The sequence below is a fragment of the Podarcis cretensis genome (assembly GCF_951804945.1).
Source record: "Podarcis cretensis genome assembly, chromosome: 6".
In the NCBI taxonomy this organism is placed as follows: Eukaryota; Metazoa; Chordata; class Lepidosauria; order Squamata; family Lacertidae; genus Podarcis; species Podarcis cretensis.
In genome coordinates, this window is record NC_137175.1 from 20,950,984 (window position 1) to 20,970,208 (window position 19,225).

The 19,225-nt window shown below is 44.2% G+C and overlaps 1 protein-coding gene across 1 annotated transcript in view; it reads left to right on the forward strand.

Annotated features, from left to right (window-relative positions):
* The window catches only part of KCNB1 (potassium voltage-gated channel subfamily B member 1), a 195,980-nt gene that overhangs the window by 166,441 nt on the left and 10,314 nt on the right, over positions 1-19,225 (forward strand). The window lies entirely within an intron of this gene.

A 19,225-nucleotide genomic window follows, 5' to 3' on the forward strand; every position in this document is an offset into this window, starting at 1 on the left:
TGGTGGAGATAAACCAAATTATGGCTCAGATCACAGCAGCACAGCAGGACCAGAGGAGGAAGAAAGCGAGCATGTTTTTCCCTCCCAGATCCTGCATCCTTGTACGAACCCATGGTTTGGCTTAGCGTTGCCTGCAAACTGAGCAGGCACACTCGTCATTTTCCCACTATGCTGAGCTATATTGCATTTAAATTAGAGTAATAATGCATCATTTAACTCAATGAACAGGAAAAGAATATCTCCCCTCAATGTATGGGGAAATCTTCAGAAGAAAGAACACAATTTTTTCCCCATTAAATGTGGCTATCAGAATTGCAGTGAGAGATTTTACTTTCTTGGGCTCCATGATCACTGCAGATGGTGACAGCAGTCACAAAATTAAAAGACGCCTGCTTCTTGGGAGAAAAGCAACGACAAACCTAGACAGCATCTTAAAAAGCAGAGACAGCACCTTGCCAACAAAGGTCCATTTAGTTAAAGCTATGGCAACCTAATGAGATATATAAGGCCCACCCACCTTCACAACAACCCTGCAAGACCTTGGGACACTGGCCTAAGGTCAGCCAATGAACTTCATGTGTGGGGGATATGAAACAGGTCTCCTGACCAGCAGCCTAACCATTAAACTGACTTTTAAGCAGGGGTTAGTAACCTTTTTCAGCCGTGGGCCGGTCCCCTGTCTCTCAGACCATGAGGTGGGCCAGACTATATTGGGGGGGGGGGGGATGAACGAATTCCTATGCCCCACAAATAACCCAGAGATGCATTTTAAATAAAAGGACACATTCTGCTCATGTAAAAACAAGCTGATTTCCGGACCATCCGCGGGCCTGATTGAGAAGGCGATTGGGCCGCATCTGGCCCACGGGCCTTCGGTTGCCTACCCCTGCTCTTAAGGGAATTTCACAAGTTGGGTGTGTCAGTAGGGAGGTGATAGGGTATGTCAGCAGAAGAAGCAGCTGTCAAGGAAAGTGACCTCTCAAATTATGATTCTCATGTGTATGTAATTCAAGTTCAGTTATTGGATCATGACCTGAACCTTCTCCTTTTAAGAAAGAAAGAAAGAAAGAAAGAAAGAAAGAAAGAAAGAAAGAAAGAAAGAAAGAAAGAAGGCACAAGAGATAAATGAGTTCATTTCACTTTTGGGGGGTGGAAATTAAAGCATTTATTTAAAACAATTAATTTGTAAGTACCTAGAGCAAAAAAAAGAGTGATCACTGGTAGAAGTAGCAGGGATTTGTTGTGAAGAAATCATGACAGACAGCGCTATTTTCTTACAAGATGAACGGAAGCTTGTTGGATTCTGCTTCTGTATTTGCAAGAAAATGGATGGTGATGATGACTAAAATCCAATTGGGTAACAGGGCCCTTGCATGAGACTGTCTGCTTGACATTTTCAACTGGCCTAAGCTAGTATTGATTTTCACTTACTGCTGTCCTGTGCTGGGTTTTAAAAAGTGAAGATTCCAAGCCGCTTTGCTGATCCTCAGGACAGGCCCTATTTCAGCCATTTCTTTGTCATTTGGGTGCTGAATTTGATCAAACAAGGGCATTTCGTTTGTTAATTATAACTGAATTGTTACAATGTGCATGCAAGGAATTGATAGCAATAGAATTGTGAATAATCCTAGGAAAGAAGCTGGGCAAGCGTGTAATTTCATCAAGGCAAATAAAATAAAGGTGAATAACTCTGACCTGCTGCTAATCTACTAAGGGTTTTAAAGGTTAAAACCAGCCCTTTGAATTGTGGGAGAAACGAAAGCACAAGGCAGCGAAGTAGGTTCCATTTGTTTCAGTTAACAGCTGGCTTCTGAACCACTTGTGATTCCCAAACAATCCTCAAGGGCAGCCCCAGGTAGAGAACGTTGAAGCAGTCTTTCCTTTAACTAAACACCCAGTGGCTTTAGGTGGCAAGAAATTCCATACTGGCAGCCTCGGGATGGATCACTCTGCCCCTCATCCACCATCCTTCTGTTTTCCTGGGCTGTCTCCAAGGCCCCTACTCCATAGCCAGCATGGAGAAAAGTCACTCCATCAGTGGTCCACCATTCCACTACAGTGGTACCTTGGGTTAAGTACTTAATTCATTCCAGAGGTCTGTACTTAACCTGAAACTGTTCTTAAGGTGAAGCACCACTCTAGCTAATGGGGCCTCCTGCTGCTGCTGTGCCGCCAGAGCACGATTTCTGTTCTCATCCTGAAGCAAAGTTCTTAACCTGAAGCACTATTTCTGAGTTAGCGGAGTCTGTAACCTGAAGCATATGTAACCTGAAGCTTATGTAACCCGAGGTACCACTGTATGTATTGATGCTGGCTACAAGCTTCTCCCTCTGAAGCCAGCAAGGAAAACAAGTGGGCTTGTGGACAAAGGATGGAGAGATGTGGCTCTCCTCCTCTGTCAGTCTGCTAGGGGGACTACTGATGTCAGAGACAATTATATCAGAGCAGCTAAAACACAGGATCAGGGGCCAAGACCCTGTCACATCTGGACATGGATCTGTTGCCAGATCATGTTGGCCACTTCTGTATTATGTTTCCCTGCTCAGCAGAATACACTCCTTTTACCAAGCTCAGTACAGTGTTCCCTTGAACTGAGAAGGAGATCATTTCCTCTCTCCATGAAAAGTCCCCTCTCTGCAATGGATTCAGCTGCCTGCTACCCCAACCCCTACAACACAACTAGAGCCCATGTTGTATCCCAGCCCTGTACCTGAATGAGTGCAAATCTTTTATATGTTACAGAACAACATGATCTAGCTAAAATGTAATAATTCCTCCAATTGATTTCAAGGGTAAAGGCTTGAAGATGTGCTTAACTCCCATGCTAAAATCAGCAGGAGGTGCCTAACTTTGGCGGAATGACAGCTAAGCACAGGCAAAGCAGGTGGTACTTTCTCCTGTCCTGACATGCCTGAAGCTACAATCCTGTGCATACAAAAGCAAACACACACAATTTGCACGCTCCAAAACAATGTGTGAACTGAAATACAGCCATCCTCCAAAAGCTGCACTTGTCTAATTTTTGCAGTGTTTACAAACATGCATATCCTAAGTGTTCATAAATATGCTAGCAAAAAATAACATAGAGAATGTGCTATTGAGGGGGATTGCTTTGCAATAATGTGTATATTAGGAGAGGACATTATTATTATTATTATTATTATTATTATTATTATTATTATACAAAATGATGTGGAAATGTGGAACATAAGATGTCAAAAATCAGGGACCAAAATTGACTGAGTTGCCCACATCCATCCTTGCTTCTAAGTAAATATTCAAAGGTTGCTCTGTAACTGGAATCTTCAGGGCTCATTCTGGAATGTCAGCAGAAATATTTTATCCAAACCACAAAATATAACATGTTCAATCCAGCATTAAACATCCATTTGACTAATGGTTTTAGAATTCAGAACCATGCTTCATAGGACAGTGGGTGTGCGGACACAAACTGGGAAAAGGTACTGGAAAATGCAATAAAGATTACAAGCGTTTTAAAGAAAAGACCTATAATAAACAATCTGTGATGAATTAACTGCAGACAAGATAACAGCTTTCCAATGTGCAAAAAGCAGCAATAAATGCCAGTGGCTTTTTCCCCCTCTCAACTGAAGGTAGGGTCAAAACTAATGGGTTTATAGTTCAAACAGAAATAATTGTGCAGAATACAAGTGAGAATTTTTGAATCATAAAAAAGGCAAGGTACAAGTTAAAGGAAGGTGGATACGTTTGCAAAATTGGATGCTTTGTTCAAACAGATCTGACAGATTAGATCTATTTCAGAGGTGCAATATTCCCTCCATGAGGTTCCCAAGACATTTTGAATCTAACAAACTGAAGCTATTGAAAGGAAGGTAGCTGTGGGGGTTTTTAATGAATGAATGAATGAATGAATGAATGAATGAATGAATGAATGAATCTTTATTTGCATCAGCCATCGGCCATAGCAATAAAACAACAATTCGATATACAAAGAATAGAAATAAAAAGTCAATTATATAAAATACATTTTAGGGTTTTGAATCAATAGTCAAATAGTGGATCTTATTCTGATTGCCCCACCTAAAAACCTTGCAACCTTTGCTGTCACCTGCTCATCTTGATCTGCCAAGAGAAAGGGCACTGTGGCAGTGGTTGGGCAACCCGGAATGGACAATAAAAGAGGGGTGATAATCTCATTCCTCAAGTCTTTATAAAGAGTGCAAGCCAGAAGTGCATGCACCACCGATTCGGTACTGCCATCTCCACAGGGACATAAGCGTTTTTCGTGTGGAATCTGTTGGAATCGTCCCTCAAGTACAGGCAAGGGCAATACACTCAATCTTGCGAGAGTAAAAGCAGTTTTTCTAATGAAGTAGAAGGCTCTCCCTGTGCTCTCAAATGTGCCTGGGAAACAGATTATTAGAGAATGGCTGCAGTTATGTAGTAATTAGGAAAATACACTCTGTACATGCTCATATTTACCTTCCTGCCAGATTAACGTGAGGTTATGCTCATATTTACCTTCCTGCCAGATTAACGTGAGGTTAAACCCAGACAGTGAGTCATGCTTCTGTTTTCTTCCATCTCTGCTGTAATGTACAAAGTGAGGGTCATGGAGCTTCACCTACATTGCCCAGCGAAAACAGAAACCATGAACTGGAAGCATGCATCAGACTCCCAACTCTACAATGCTATGATTCTATGATAGCAGGAGATCTCTCTCAGGCATGGGGAAATGGATTCAGTTATAAGCCCAGATCCAGAAGTGGCCAATCCTCTTTAGGCCACTTTGACTTCAGGATTGCCCACCTGTCAGTCACCAGGGACAGCAGGCGATTGTAACTTCAATCCACAGCTGCAAAGGGAGCTGTGGGAACATGCCCCTTTGCAACCCAAGCTTGAACTGCAAAGGAAGATTTTTCACTTTGCAGCTGCAACTTGAATCCACTCCACAGCTTCAAAAGAAGATTCTTCCTTTCAGAAGTGCATCTTGAGCAAGGAAGATTTTATTTTTGAATTCTGCTTTTGCAGAAGATGCCAAACCGTCTTGCTTCACTTTTATGAGGCAAGTCAGCATTATTCCCTTTTAACGTGGGATGCAAAACCTGTTTCCCTCCAGATTTTGCTGGACTACAACTCCCATCAATCACAGCCAGCATAGCCAGTAGGCACAGAGGGTGGAAACTGTAGTCTAACAACAACTGAAGGGCCAGATGTCATCTGGGTTACTAGTTAATTGGGGGAGAACCACGGCTGTTTGGAAAATGCATTGTTTTCTATAACTGTTGCCAAGTTTGTCCAGCTGGCACACAAGTCAGGAAGGGTGACTCTATGCCTTACTTTGCAGAGGACATTCCCGTGTCTGGAGGTTCCTCTGTTTGAAGGGTTGTGTGGTTCAAGTCTGGTTTTAAGATCTAGAACAGGGGTAGGCAACCTAAGGCCTGGGGGGCGGATACGGCTCAATCGCCCTCTCAATCCAGCCAATGGATGGTCCAGGAATCAGTGTGTTTTTACATGAGTAGAATGTGTGCTTTTATTTAAAATGCATCTCTGGGTTATTTGTGGGGCATAGGAATTCATTCATTCCCCCCCCCCAATATATATATATATATATATAGAGAGAGAGAGAGAGAGAGAGAGAGAGAGAGAGAGAGAGAGTACGGCCGCAGCTGAAAAAGGTTGCTGACCCCTGATCTAGACCCATAACAAGGCAGAACAGGGGCCATGATGCTCTCCATCAAATGTTAGCACCTGTGCATAAGACTGAGCAGGCCTACAGGTCGTCTACCCCCTGCCTTCTGCACAATGATGAAATTTATTTCTTTCTGTACACATTGTTTTATCTAAATGTGCAGCTATACATATAAATTAGCACATGCAAATGTTGCGCAAAGCATATGTGGACATCCTATCTCTATATTATTATTGTTCTAGATCCAAGCTAACTCAGGAATTGCAACGCCATAGTAAAAAACCTTTTCTTCAAGGTTAATTCAAAGTCACTTTGAGATTGGTGATATCTGTTCCACAGACTATTTAAACAGCAGTAATTATTTCTGAAACTGCATCTATACATATAAATTAGCCTATGCAAATCTAAGTCCCCTTTTTTTGCCCTCTTTTCTGCCAATGCATCAGTGGCTGCCTTAGATGGACCCCTTGGGCATTTTCTGCTCCAACAATAGAATGCTCTTTAGCAGTTAGTGGAGATGTTTGGATGCTGAAGAATTGTCACTTAACATCCAGTTTTTGTGGCGGCACTGATGGCAAGTACAGTATATCTGCCAGTTTGTTTTGTTAATTGCTGCTTTCTCTTCCTATGCAGAAAAAAAAAGGAACTTTGCTGTGTAGTTAAATATCTTATTATCTTTACGGACTTAGCTGTAAATATGCAAATTTACCTTTTTGGTTTAAGCAAGCACAGACATGCCTGTCTAACCGGAGACTTTTGATCTTTACTTTTGGTCTTTATCTGTGGATCTCAGTGTATCCACATGTTGACCAACAGATCCCCTCTAGAGGGGATATAAACCAGCCACAGACTTTGCTGGAAAGGAAAGCCGAGTGAAGGGTTTGTGTGAACTGAAGAGCAGTTCTGAAGCATCTGACAATGTTAATTAGAAGCAATTCAATCTGATTGCACACAGTGCATAATCCAGTGGCTGAACTCACATGAGTGGCTTTTGCATGACCTTGTACAAGCTTGTTCTAACTGCTGAAGTGGATGGAATGCTTTCATACTTGTCCTTCCAGACTGGCTCTTTCAATCAGGACTGCCATGGACTCAAGATGTAAAAGCAAAGCTGATTTCTTTGTTACAAGCAAAGGTTGAATAACAAAGATAACATCATGCCCTCGGTCTACCTGAATATGCACATCCTTCCCACAGCTGCCATACGCCAAATTGGCTTGCTATATGTGCCCAGATGTGGCTTTCTAGTGTCCAGTTTTCTGTATGGTAGCTGCATCATGCAATGGGCCAGATGTGGACACACTCAGGCCAGGTCTAAACATAAAGCTCTCCTTGTAATATTTGGCATTTTCATGGTGGCTTTCCTTGTTTGCAATGCGTACCACACTTTGGGGCGACATATTGGGCTGCCCTTGTCTCATGATAAATTTATGTTAACTTCACATGGGCAGTGGTGTAGTGTAAGAGGAATGCAGCAGAGTGCAGCTCCTAGACCTTTTTTCAGAGCAGGAGCAAAGATATCTTCAGCTGGGAGCCTAAGGTGGACTTTCCTTGCTTTGGCCAGCGAAGGAGGTGATAATGAGGCTTGGATTTGTGGCAGATAAGCACTGGGGAAGTCAAAGAGTGAGGAAATCATGGAGCAGAGGCTTCATTGGACAATGCTTTCCTTTTCTTTCGTGGAATTCCTACTTTATATTTGCAGTGGGAATAGGAAACTCTTTTCCCTTGAGAGCTACATTCCCTCAGGGATCAGCTGTTTCCAAGGCAGCATCCAGTGGTAGGTGAGACCACCACTTTTCTCACTCCTTCCCTTTCTGCCACTCTCTCTCTCTCTCTCTCTCCCTCGACCCCATTGCACAGTTGGCCATGTGGTGAACTTTATAGAGACAATAGGTGACCCTTTATTTAAAGATGTCCTCTATTTGAAGTATTGTCTGGTCCAAGTCCGCTTTAAACATAAAGAAACATCAGCAGAGAGAACAAGGCTTTGCAGTTGCCCATCAACAGTTAGCACCTGGGCAGCAGGTTGAACAGACAGGCAGCTCCACCTGGTCACTGTCTCCCCTACTGTGGTGAAATGTATTGCAATCTATTTAAACTATAATACAAAAGGACATTGGGGGCGCGGAGGGCGCTGTGGGTTAAACCACAGAGCCTTGGGCTTGCTGATCAGAAGGTCTGTGTTCAAGAATGTACAACTTGCTGTTGAAGTGGAATACAATAGATGAGACAGTGAAGTCTGCTATGGTTAAATGGGCACAGGACATAGGTCATGACATTATGTTTGCTGACTGGGAGCAGTTATGGACCACAGGTATTAAATTCACGGCATGCAATGCCTTACGAGAAAACATTATGAAAATGATCTATAGGTGGTACATGACCCCAGTCAAGCTTGCGAAGATTTATCATTTGCCCAATAATAAATGCTGGAAATGTAAAGAGACTGAGGGTACCTTTTTCCACCTCTGGTGGACCTGCCCAAAGATTAAGGCCTTCTGGGAAATGATTTATAATGAAATTAAGAAAGTGCTTAAGTGCACCTTTAACAAGAAACCAGAGGCATTTCTCTTGGGTATGGTCGGCCAGTTGGTGCCGAAGAAGGATAAGAATTTCTTTTTGTACGCTACTACGGCAGCAAGGATCCTTCTAGCAAAGTATTGGAAGACACAAGAGCTACCCACGCTGGAGGAATGGCAGGCGAAAGTGATTGACTTTATGGGACTGGCAGAAATGACCGGCAGAATCCGCGACCAAGAGAAAGAGACTGTGGAAGAAGATTGGAAGAAATTTAAGATGTATCTTAAGAATTATTATAAAACTGAGGAGTGTTAAAATGCTGAGGGAAAAGAAGACGTAGAATTGCAGCGATAATTGGGTTTAAAATTAAGGGTGGAATAGAGAAAGAGGATAAATTTATATTTAATTGGGCAAGATAGGTTGCTGAATAATGGTACTAAATTAAGGATGCAAAAAGGGAAAGGTATGGGGAAGTCCGGGAAAAGAGGGTTATGAAAATAAGGTTATGAAAACATGAGGTTTTTTTTGTTTGTCTGTTTCTTTTGTTGTTTTTTGTTTCTGTTAAAAAATTGGAAATTAATAAAAATCTTTTATAAAAAAAAAAAAAGATCAGAAGGTCTGTGGTTCAAATCCCCGCAACGGGGTAGGCTCCCGTTGCTCGGTCCCTGCTCCTGCCAACCTTGCAGTTTGAAAGCACATCAAAGTACAAGTAGATAAATAGGTATCGCTCCGGCAGGAAGGTAAATGGTGTTTCCGTGCACTGCTCTGGTTCACCAGAAGTGGCTTAGTCATGTTGGCTATACGCTGGCTCCCTCGGCCAATAAAGCGAGATGAGCACTGCAACCCCAGAGGCAGCCACAACTGGACCTAATGGTCAGGGGTCCCTTTACCTTTTACAAAAGGACATAACATAAGGAGATAAGAAGAGCCTGCTGGATCAGGCCAATAGGCGATCTAGTCCAGCATCCTGTTCTCACAGTGGCCACCAAGATTCCTGTGGGAAAACTGCAAGCAGGATCTGAGCACAAAAGCCTCCTGTGGTTTCCAGCAACTAGTATTCTGAAGCTTCACTACCTCCAGCTGTGGAGACAGTGCATAGCCAACATGGCCACTAGCAACAATAGTAATTGTTTCTCAGTTTGCATCTATGTCTCTAAATTAGCATATGCAAATGTTATGCAAATCTGGCATCTTTGGGGGTTGTGTATATACTGAGGTTTGTCCATGGAGTTTTCTTGGCAGGGATACTGGAGTGGATTGCCAGTTCCTGCTCCAGGAGGATCACATTTGGTCAAAACTCTCCACTATGACCTGTTCATCTTGGGTGCCCTGCATGGCATAGTTCATAGCTTCTCTGTGTTATTCAAGCCCCTTTGCCACGGCAAGGCAGTGATCCATGAAGGGGAGTGATTCATGAAGGGAAGAGATTTTACTTTCTTGGGCTCCATGATCACTGCAGATGGTGACAGTCACAAAATTAAAAGACTCCTGCTTCTTGGGAGAAAAGCAATGACAAACCTAGACAGCATCTTAAAAAGCAGAGACATCAACTTGCCAACAAAGGTCCATATAGTTAAAGCTCTGGTTTTCCCAGTAGTGATGTACGGAAGTGAGAGCTGGACCATAAAGAAGGCTGATCGCCGAAGAATGGATGCTTTTGAATTATGGTGCTGGAGGAGACTCTTGAGAGTCCCATGGACTGCAAGAAGATCAAACCTATCCATTCTTAAGGAAATCAGCCCTGAGTGCTCACTGGAAGGACAGATCCTGAAGCTGAGGCTCCAATACTTTGGCCACCTCATGAGAAGAGAAGACTCCCTGAAAAAGACCCTGATGTTGGGAAAGATGGAGGGCACAAGGAGAAGGGGACGACAGAGGACGAGATGGTTGGATAGTGTTCTCGAAGCTACCAGCATGAGTTTGACCAAACTGCGGGAGGCAGTGGAAGACAGGAGTGCCTGACGTGCTCTGGTCCATGGGGTCACGAAGCGTCGGACACGACTAAACGACTAAACAACAACAACATATACTGAGGTTTGCTTGTTGTTGTTTTTGCAAAAATGAACACCCTAGACACAGTTTGTCCACCTCTGCTTTAGGTATTATCTTTATACTTCCTAACCTGGCTCCAGGTTCCTCAGCTTTGGATTCATTGACATGCAGTATGAGATTTTTTTTGGGGGGTGGGGGTTATGCATGATTCCAAATAGCCAGTAAGCTGCACTGGCAGTTGTGATGTGGAGAAAGCCACTTGTTTTACAAAGCAAAGCAGCTTATCCATCTCGCTATTTCTCTCTCGCTCTCTTATTATTGCACTGCTATCTCTATTCAGCTGGGAAACAGGAGAATCTGGCAGTAAAAATGTGCTTCAAGGCTTTCTGGGTTGATAAGGAGTTGCCGAAATCAGCCAATATATATGCCTGACAGATATTCTTGATCTTCTATACAAACCCAGAATGCAGCACGAGGGTAGCTCTGCTAATGAATTGCCAATCCGCAAGAGCAGAGGCCCCAATTCAGAGATGCTAAGGCACCTGAAATTACCGTGCATGAAAATTCGTCAAGTGGGCACCGCAAGAGGCAGGGAAATATATCAAAGGCCAAAGACACCAGAATGAAAACGTGAATATTTATACACTGCTGTGAACAGAAGTTTCAGTTCGGCTCATTTCCACACGTGCAAACTCCACGTGCTCTGGAGTTCTGTGCACAGCAAGATCTCACAAGTGCTTTTAAATGTTATCAGTTTGAATAGGGCTACTTACGTAGCTGTTTTTGGTTGTGTATCTGTATCTGTTTTAATTTATGCAACGAGGCATCTTGGGTCGCGCACTGGGGGAGAATAATAATAATAATTTATTTATACCCCGCCCATCTGGCTGGGTTTCCCCAGCCACTCTGGGCAGCTTCCAACAAAACAGTAAAATACAATAACCTATTAAACATTAAAAGCTTCCCAAAACAGGGCTGCCTTCAGATGTCTTCTAAAAGTTTGGTAGTTATTTTTCTCTTTGACATCTGGTGGGAGGGTGTTCCACAGGGCAGGTGCCACTACCAAGAAAACCCTCTGCCTGGTTCCCTGTAACTTGGCTTCTCGCAGTGAGGGAACCACCAGAAGGCCCTCGGCGCTGGACCTCAGTGTCCGGGTAGAACGATGGGGGTGGAGACACGCCTTCAGGTATACTGGACCGAGGCCGTTTAGGGCTTTAAAGGTCAGCACCAACACTTTGAATTGTGCTCGGAAACGTACTGGGAGCCAGTGTAGGTCTTTCAAGACCAGTGTTATATGGTCTTGGCGGCTGCTCCCAGTCACCAGTCTAGCTGCCGCATTTTGGATTAGTTGTAGTTTCCGGGTCACCTTCAAAGGTAGCCCCACATAGAGCGCATTGCAGTAGTCCAAGCGAGAGATAACTAGAGCATGCACCACTCTGGCAAGATAGTCTGTGGGCAGGTAGAGAAAGGTGGGAAATAATTAAATAAATCTTTATATAGCCTATTCAACACTAGCAACACAATAGGAGGGAGGTATATCAACAGGCTCAGGGAACTTAAGGTACAAAAAATAATTATCAGGGAAAAACAAAGCAGGAAGGAGGGAGTCAAGCAGCCTAATCAGGACAGAGCATGCTCAGTGGTCAGGGAATTCCAGCTGTTTTGGGGAGGGAGGGGAAGTCCAGATGCAAAGAGAATGGAATGGCGTATCAAGGGAAAGACATGGCAGACTGGCTGGAATCTTGAACAGGAACATTCCAAACTGCACCAGGTTCCTGCTTGTAATTATTACTATTTTTTTTAATGCATCAGTGGCGAGTGAATGAATTTCTGCCAAACTAAATTGCTGGATGGGCCTCATCAGTGCGAGAGCTAAGGCACCAGCAGCCTTTGAAGCGGTGAAAAATGCTGACTCAGACCACACGATTGAATCAAAAGGTGAATGTGTGCCATTACTTCTCCCCTTTTCTTCTAAGCACTGCAGAGCTGTCCTAACTGATTGATGCAGGAATTTAGATTGTCCCTTGGTGTGGGGAAGCTGAAGCGTTGGCGTTTCCTTTCCATCTCTCAACTGCCCAACCTCTTAGCCTTGATAATACTGTTCATTTGCGGCTGTGCGGGAGCAGAGGGGCCTGTTGATTTCATTGCTATCAGAAGTGACAATTGGAATTCACGGCCAGTTGGGTTACTGCTAGTTACCTAACCAGTGTTACCTACCACTCATCTTGTTGGCATAGTGCCAACTCGGAAATCCAAGAAAAATACCATCAGTGGATGCCAGAGGTGTTGAGTTGCTTTCGTGTGTTCCTTTAAGACACAGGGTCAGGGTGCTATCAGCGGCTCCCGGCTGGTTGCCCAGGAAAGTATAAAGACAAGGAGAAGTTTCTTAATGTCCTTTTTTATTTCAGACTTTACGAAGAGCGGCTATAGAACCCAGTCTCTTGGACAATGGCGTTGTCCTGAGTCAATCATAGAATCATAGAGTTGGAAGAGACCACAAGGGCCATCTAGTCCAACCCCCTGCCTAGCAGGAAACACCATCAGAGGACTCCTGACATATGGTTGTCAAGCCTCTGCTTAAAGACCTCCAAAGAAGGAGACTCCACCACACTCCTTGGCAGCAAATTCCACTGTCGAACAGCTCTTACTGTCAGGAAGTTCTTCCTAATGTTGAGGCGGAATCTTCTTTCTTGTAGTTTGGAACCATTGCTCCGTGTCCGCTTCTCTGGAGCAGCAGAAAACAATCTTTCTCCCTCCTCTATGTGACATCCTTTTATATATTTGAACATAGCTATCTCCATTTGAACATGGCTATCTCCATCCCCCTTCTCTCCCACTTCCTCATTCGTCGTCGTCATCTCCTTTACGGGTGCAGCTAAGTGCCCTCTGTATTTGAGCTCTTTGCTCACGTACTTTTAAGGCTTGTCGGGTTCTGGGAGATGGTGGGTCTGGAATGTTTTCTAGCGACAACGTGTCATCCAGCTGATGCTCCCGTTCTGCCTGTTCCTCCTCTCCCATTATTTCCCAACTTCCCCCCTCATCTGCCTCTGAGCTGTGACCTCCCGCAAACCCCTGTTGTAAATCTATACAGCTTACAGATGCTTCAGGTTGCAGACTCGGCTAACGCAGAAATAATACCTAGAGTTAAGAACAAAATAAAAAAATTCCTTCCAGTAGCACCTTAAAGACCAACTAAGTTAGTTCTTGGTATGAGCTTTCGTGTGCATGCACACTTCTTCAGATACACTGAAACAGAAGTTACCAGACCCTTCTATATAGTGAGAAGGTGGGGAGGGGTATTACTCAGAAGGGTGGTGGGATTGGGTGATTGGCAGATAGCTGTGATGAGCCTGTTGACGACTCTTAACAACTGCAATAGGTCTTACAGGAAAAAGCAAGGGGTGAGAAGGTGAAAAATGGCTTTGTCATGTATAATGAGATAAGAATCCAATGTCTTTGTTCAGACCAGGTCTCTCCATGGTTTTAAGTTTGGTGATAAGTTGCAATTCAGCAGCTTCTCTTTCCAGTCTATTTCTGAAATTCCTTTGTAATAGAACAGCTACTTTGAGATCTTGTATAGAATGTCCTGGGAGATTGAAGTGTTCTCCTACTGGTTTCTCTGTCTTGTGGTTCCTGATGTCAGATTTATGTCCGTTTATTCTTTGGCGTAAGGTTTGGCCTGTTTGTCCAATATAGAGAGCTGAAGGACACTGTTGGCATTTGATGGCATACATAATGTTAGACGATGAGCAATTAAATAGTCCTGAGATGGTATGTGTGATGTTGTTGGGGCCAGTAATGGTGTTGTCCGGGTGTATGTGGCAGCAAAGTTGGCATCTGGGTTTATTGCAGGCTCTGGTGCCAGTGTCCGTGTTAAGTCTGGTTGTAGTATTATTGTGGGTTAGGAGTTGTTTAAGATTGGGTGGCTGTCTGTAGGCAATGAAAGGTCTTCCTCCCAGAGCTTGAGAAAGAGAACTGTCATTGTCCAGGAGAGGTTGTAGATCTCTGATGATGCGTTGTACTGTTTTAACTTGGGAGCTGTATGTGATGACTAGAGGTGTTCTGTTATTTTCTTTTTTGGGTCTGTCTTGCAGCAAGTTCTCTCTGGGTATAAGTTAAGAACTTTGCTTCAGGATGAGAACAGAAATCGCACGGTGGCGGCACAGCAGCAGCAGGAGGCCCCATTAGCTAAACTGGTACCTCAGGTTAAGAACAGTTTCAGGTTAAAAATGGACCTCCAGAATGAATTAAGTTCTTAACCCAAGGTCCAACTGTACTGTCTTCCACTTCTTCTTCCCTGGAAGGGTCCACAACTCCTCCTCCTTTGCCCAGTCCCTGACATTTGGCGATCACCAAAGGGACACGCCAGGGCAAAGACGCTCCCCCCCCCCTGTGTCCCTGTTTAAAATCACCAGCACGCCTTCTATGCTCATGGTCAAGACATGTTGAGGGGGCTTGACCCCCTTCTTGAACATTGGGGGGGGCTGGTCCCCTGGCCCCCCTTACATGATGCCCCTGGTGGATGCATTTTCTCTCCTCCATCCTGCCCCACCCTGCCCTGCCCTTGCACCATCCAGGCACGCAGCAGTGGCGCTGCTGTCATGATACTGCAGCGAGTGCCACAGTACTGTGGTACTGCCTCACCTTTGTACCATACCAGCCACTCTGGTTCCTGCGCATATACTGTGTTTTTCCATGTATAAGACTAGTGTTTTTTTTTCTTTAAAATTTGCCCTCGTCTTATGCATGGGTAGTGCAGAGGGAGGGTTGGTTGATTGGTTGCAGCCGTGAGCAGGAGATTTTCTGCAGCAACAGGGTAGGCGATTGGTAGCTGTGTGAACGGCTGTTTGTGATCGGGTGCCTCTGTGGCAATAGCGTGGTTGATTGGCTGCTGTGGGCCTTTGGTGGCGAGCACAATCGTCAGCGGCGGGTGAGCGATTTTCCACCCCTAAGAAAGCTCAACAACTCTGGGCATTTCCCCCCTCCCCAAAAAAACCTCAAAACCTGTGGGCAATCCCTTCCAAAAAAAAAGCTCCACAACTCTGCCGGCGATGGGACAGAAGGGAGGTGGATTTAGTGATGTGTGTGGGTGAGTGATTTTTGGCAACCCCCCTAAGCAATCCTCTGCAAAACAAAGCTCAACAACTCTGTGCCACCCCCCTCCCATTTTCTTAAATCAGAGTCCCCAAAAATAGGGGTCATCCTATACATGGGTGCATCCTATAGACGAAAGACTTGTTGTTGTTGTTGTTGTTGTTTAGTCATGTCCGACTCTTCATGACCCCATGGACCAGAGCATGCCAGGCACTCCTGTCTTCCACTGCCTCCTGCAGTTTGGTCAAACTCATGCTCTGTCGTCCCCTTCTCCTTGTGCCCTCCATCTTTCCCAACTTCAGGGTCTTTTCCAGGGAGTCTTCTCTTCTCATGAGGTGGCCAAAGTACTGGAGTCTCAGCTTCAGGATCTGTCCTTCCAGTGAGCACTCAGGGCTGATTTCCTTAAGAATGGATATCAAAGGCCCCACTGCACTGCAGAGTGGATTCCATCTGCAACTCAGCCTTGGGATGCTGCAGGCATGGGGAGAGGGTTTAGCTGAGCCACTTGGGGACCAATGGCACCCAAGCCATTGCACAATGGCACTGCAACCAATTGTCCTGCCCCCCCCCACCTTGTCCGCTGTGAGTAACTGGGCTGTGGATGCACTGAGGGCTCTGCTGTTCCAAAAGCCCTGCTGCCAAGGGAGGGAGTTAGGATTGCACCCTAAGACATGTAAAGAATTGTGGAATCTGTCCCACCTGCTGCCACTTCCATAATTTCAGCATTCCATCCTCTGCCTCTGACAATTTTCATTGCTTTGCCTACCCATCTTGCAGAGCTGCTCATCCATCCATGCAGCTCATGAATATTCCAGAGCAAATAAATCTTTCAGCATGCCAAAACCTGCCTTCCACTACCATATAAATTCCACCTAAAATACAACAATGCTGGGCAATAGAGGACGGCTTGTACTAATTGGCCGTGCTGCGTTTTCAAAATCCAGCCAATCTTTCCCCCTGCCCTGCGCTCCTCTTTCATGCAAAACAGATGTTAGTTGCCAGCATTGTGTTAGGTTTGTAAACAGTGCAACCCAGAAAAGCTATCGCTCTTCTACAGCCACATTTCTCAGGCAGGTCTCTACAAAGATGTGCGTGGTTGCCTCATCTGGTGAGATATGAGAACTGCAGCTTGGGACATCCTACTGATAGGGAAGCTTTTTCGGTCTGGGCTTGCCCCGCCCACCCAGCCAGGAAGAGCTATTAAAGGTTTGCTGTTGGGACTATATGGCCTTGCCTGAGGAAGGAGGACTTTTTGAATCTCCTGTGTTCCTTAATTTTGACTCCAAGGTTCACCACTTTCAGCTAAGTATGGTTCAGTCCTGACCGCCTTCCAAGCTTTACACTGGGATAGATTGCAGAAACCCCCTGGCATACTGAAAGCATGCATTCAGTGCTGTGCTGAGATTTGATTCAGTTCACATATAAAGGCGAACTTGCCTAATTCTCACTTTCTGAAGCAATCCTTGAACAAAAACAAACAAACACCAGGCATCCTTCAGAATTCACACTTCTCCTAATTTTCTCCACAATGTGTGCAACAATGCATGTCCTAAGGTAAAGTGTGCATATAAATGCAACCCGTTAGCAAAAATAGCATACAAAAATGCATTCTATTAGGAAAAAATGCTTTGCAAAAAAAGTAATAATCCATCTGCTTTGGAGAAACTCATAGCAAAAACGCTGATGAATGCTCATGGGCAGAGAATCACAAACTGATGTGAAACTGTGGAGAACGGGATTTGAGATTGGAAGAACGAGGACATGAGAAAAACTATCATCCAGCAATACACCCACCCAACAGCCACATCTTTTGTATGAAGCAGCCCTGTAGGCATACTTGGAGGTACAGGGTAGGGCTCATCTGCACAAGGGTGGAGTGTGGGAATCCTCAGCCAATTCAGATTCCCCCGGCATGTGGGTAAGGCTGTTGCACATGAACTGCCCATTTCAGTGGCGAATGTAGCAGCTCCAGATTTACGGCAATGTGAGTGGTTATCCCTCACACAGGGTGCCAAGCCGAGGGAAGCTCCACAATTGAGAAGTGTTGGGTTGAAATGAAAAACAGACGAGTGGTGGGTGTCATATGGGAGGCATCTCCCGAGCATGTCTCGGGGAGTCTCTTTTATTGAATATTACAGCATTGCCAAATATGTGCTTGTTGCTGATTGGTCAACATAAGTACAAAGCAAAGGTTGCATAGAAGCATTGATCACCAATAGATTAAAGGCTGGGAAAGGGAACACAGAACTAGATAGGCATGGAAACCTTCTTATTAAACTATAACTAGTGATTGATATAGCAAGACTTAAACTATTACTAGTGATTAATATATAGCATTCATCCGTAGATGTGGTCAACCAAGCACTAAGAACAGGTCAGGATGCAATGTCTCATGAACTCATGGTGAACTGAACATTCTAGGGTGATGTGCAGAAGCAAAACTTTCCTTCAGAGAAGATCCATTTGGGGGTACCAAATGTTGACCTTGCACAGGGTGCCCTATTATGAAAGGTTACCAAAGTCCGCCCCTGGATGTGGCCAGTAGGAGCAGCATGAATCATTGTAGCCCTCCATGTGTACTTTCAATGCATAAGAATGTTTTCTCTAAGATTTTAAACCAGCCCTCAAGTGGGACAATTAGTGTCCTTGGAGATTCCTGGTCTCTTTTTCTCAGACACTTCCTTTATGTTATGAATTCATAGCCCTTGTTCCTCCTCCTTCTCCTGCTCATTGGTCTGCATAGCTCCTGCCAATCCCATTGTCTCATTGGAAGATTTCAAAGCATTGCATTTAGTGTTCATAACGTCTTTCTCAAAGTGAGTGCCTATGTGTGAACTCATTGCATCAGATCTTGTTGTCTGTATAATTTCGTCTAGAAATATATCTTTGAACAGGATCCCACCCAACTCCAGTTAGGACCTGCTTGGGGTCTGGTATCTTCCCCTCTCTTTCATCATGGATGTTGGCTTATTTTATGGATATATGCTGCAGGTTATTTTATTAATACTATTGCTACAAGTTTGTCATGGCCTTTGGCTAGAACAACAAACCTATGAACTTGAACTTGAATTGGAAAAATGAGAAACTGCGAGAACTGAAATTGACAGTTCCTTCCGTCCCTAGATTGACAGGTGCTAAGAAGGACCTTTAACTGAGACTCCAGAGACCACTTGGAGCCAGTCAGAGAAAAGAATACTGGGCTAGGTGGACCAATCATCTGACCAAATATAAGACAGCCTCCTACAGTCCTTCTTGCTCTGACTGGCAATAGATCTCCAGGATCTAAGACAGAAATCTTTCCCTTCTTCAACTCTGCTACCTGAAACCCTTTTAACTGGGAGGCCTTCTGCATGCAAATCGTTGTGCATCCACAATTGGCAATTTGTAAACAGGCATGATCTCCTGTATTCCTATATTATAAGCATATTTGATGCTTCAGCTGAAGTTTCTCAAGAAAAACAATCTGCAGGCAGGTTTTTTTTTTCTAATTTTGATTGGGAGGGGGGGTTGCATCATGCATATCATCAGCATTCGGTTGCTATTTTCTAACAATTTAGGTCAATATCACATCAACAAATGTATTTTTCCCAGCTAGATGCAAAAATACATGTTGCTGTTCTCCACTCACTTTTTATTAAGGAGGAAAAATGCATAATTGTGTTAGCTATGCTTCTCTCTCCCACCCCTTCTCTCTTTTTGGGAAAAAGAAAAGTATCAATTATTTCCTTGCATATTCAGGAAAAGAAGGCATCTTAAGCAATCAAGCTAATAGTTTTTCCTTAATTGCTTTTAGCTGATTTCATGCTCTCATGGCACATTGCTGATTGAACTAAACCATCCAAAATTCACCAAAGACAACATTTTGTACTCAGTGTTTTGTAAGTGGGGCGGGGAGGAGCTGCTGGGTCTAGCAAGCCCTCGGAAGCATCACATTTTGCTGTAAAG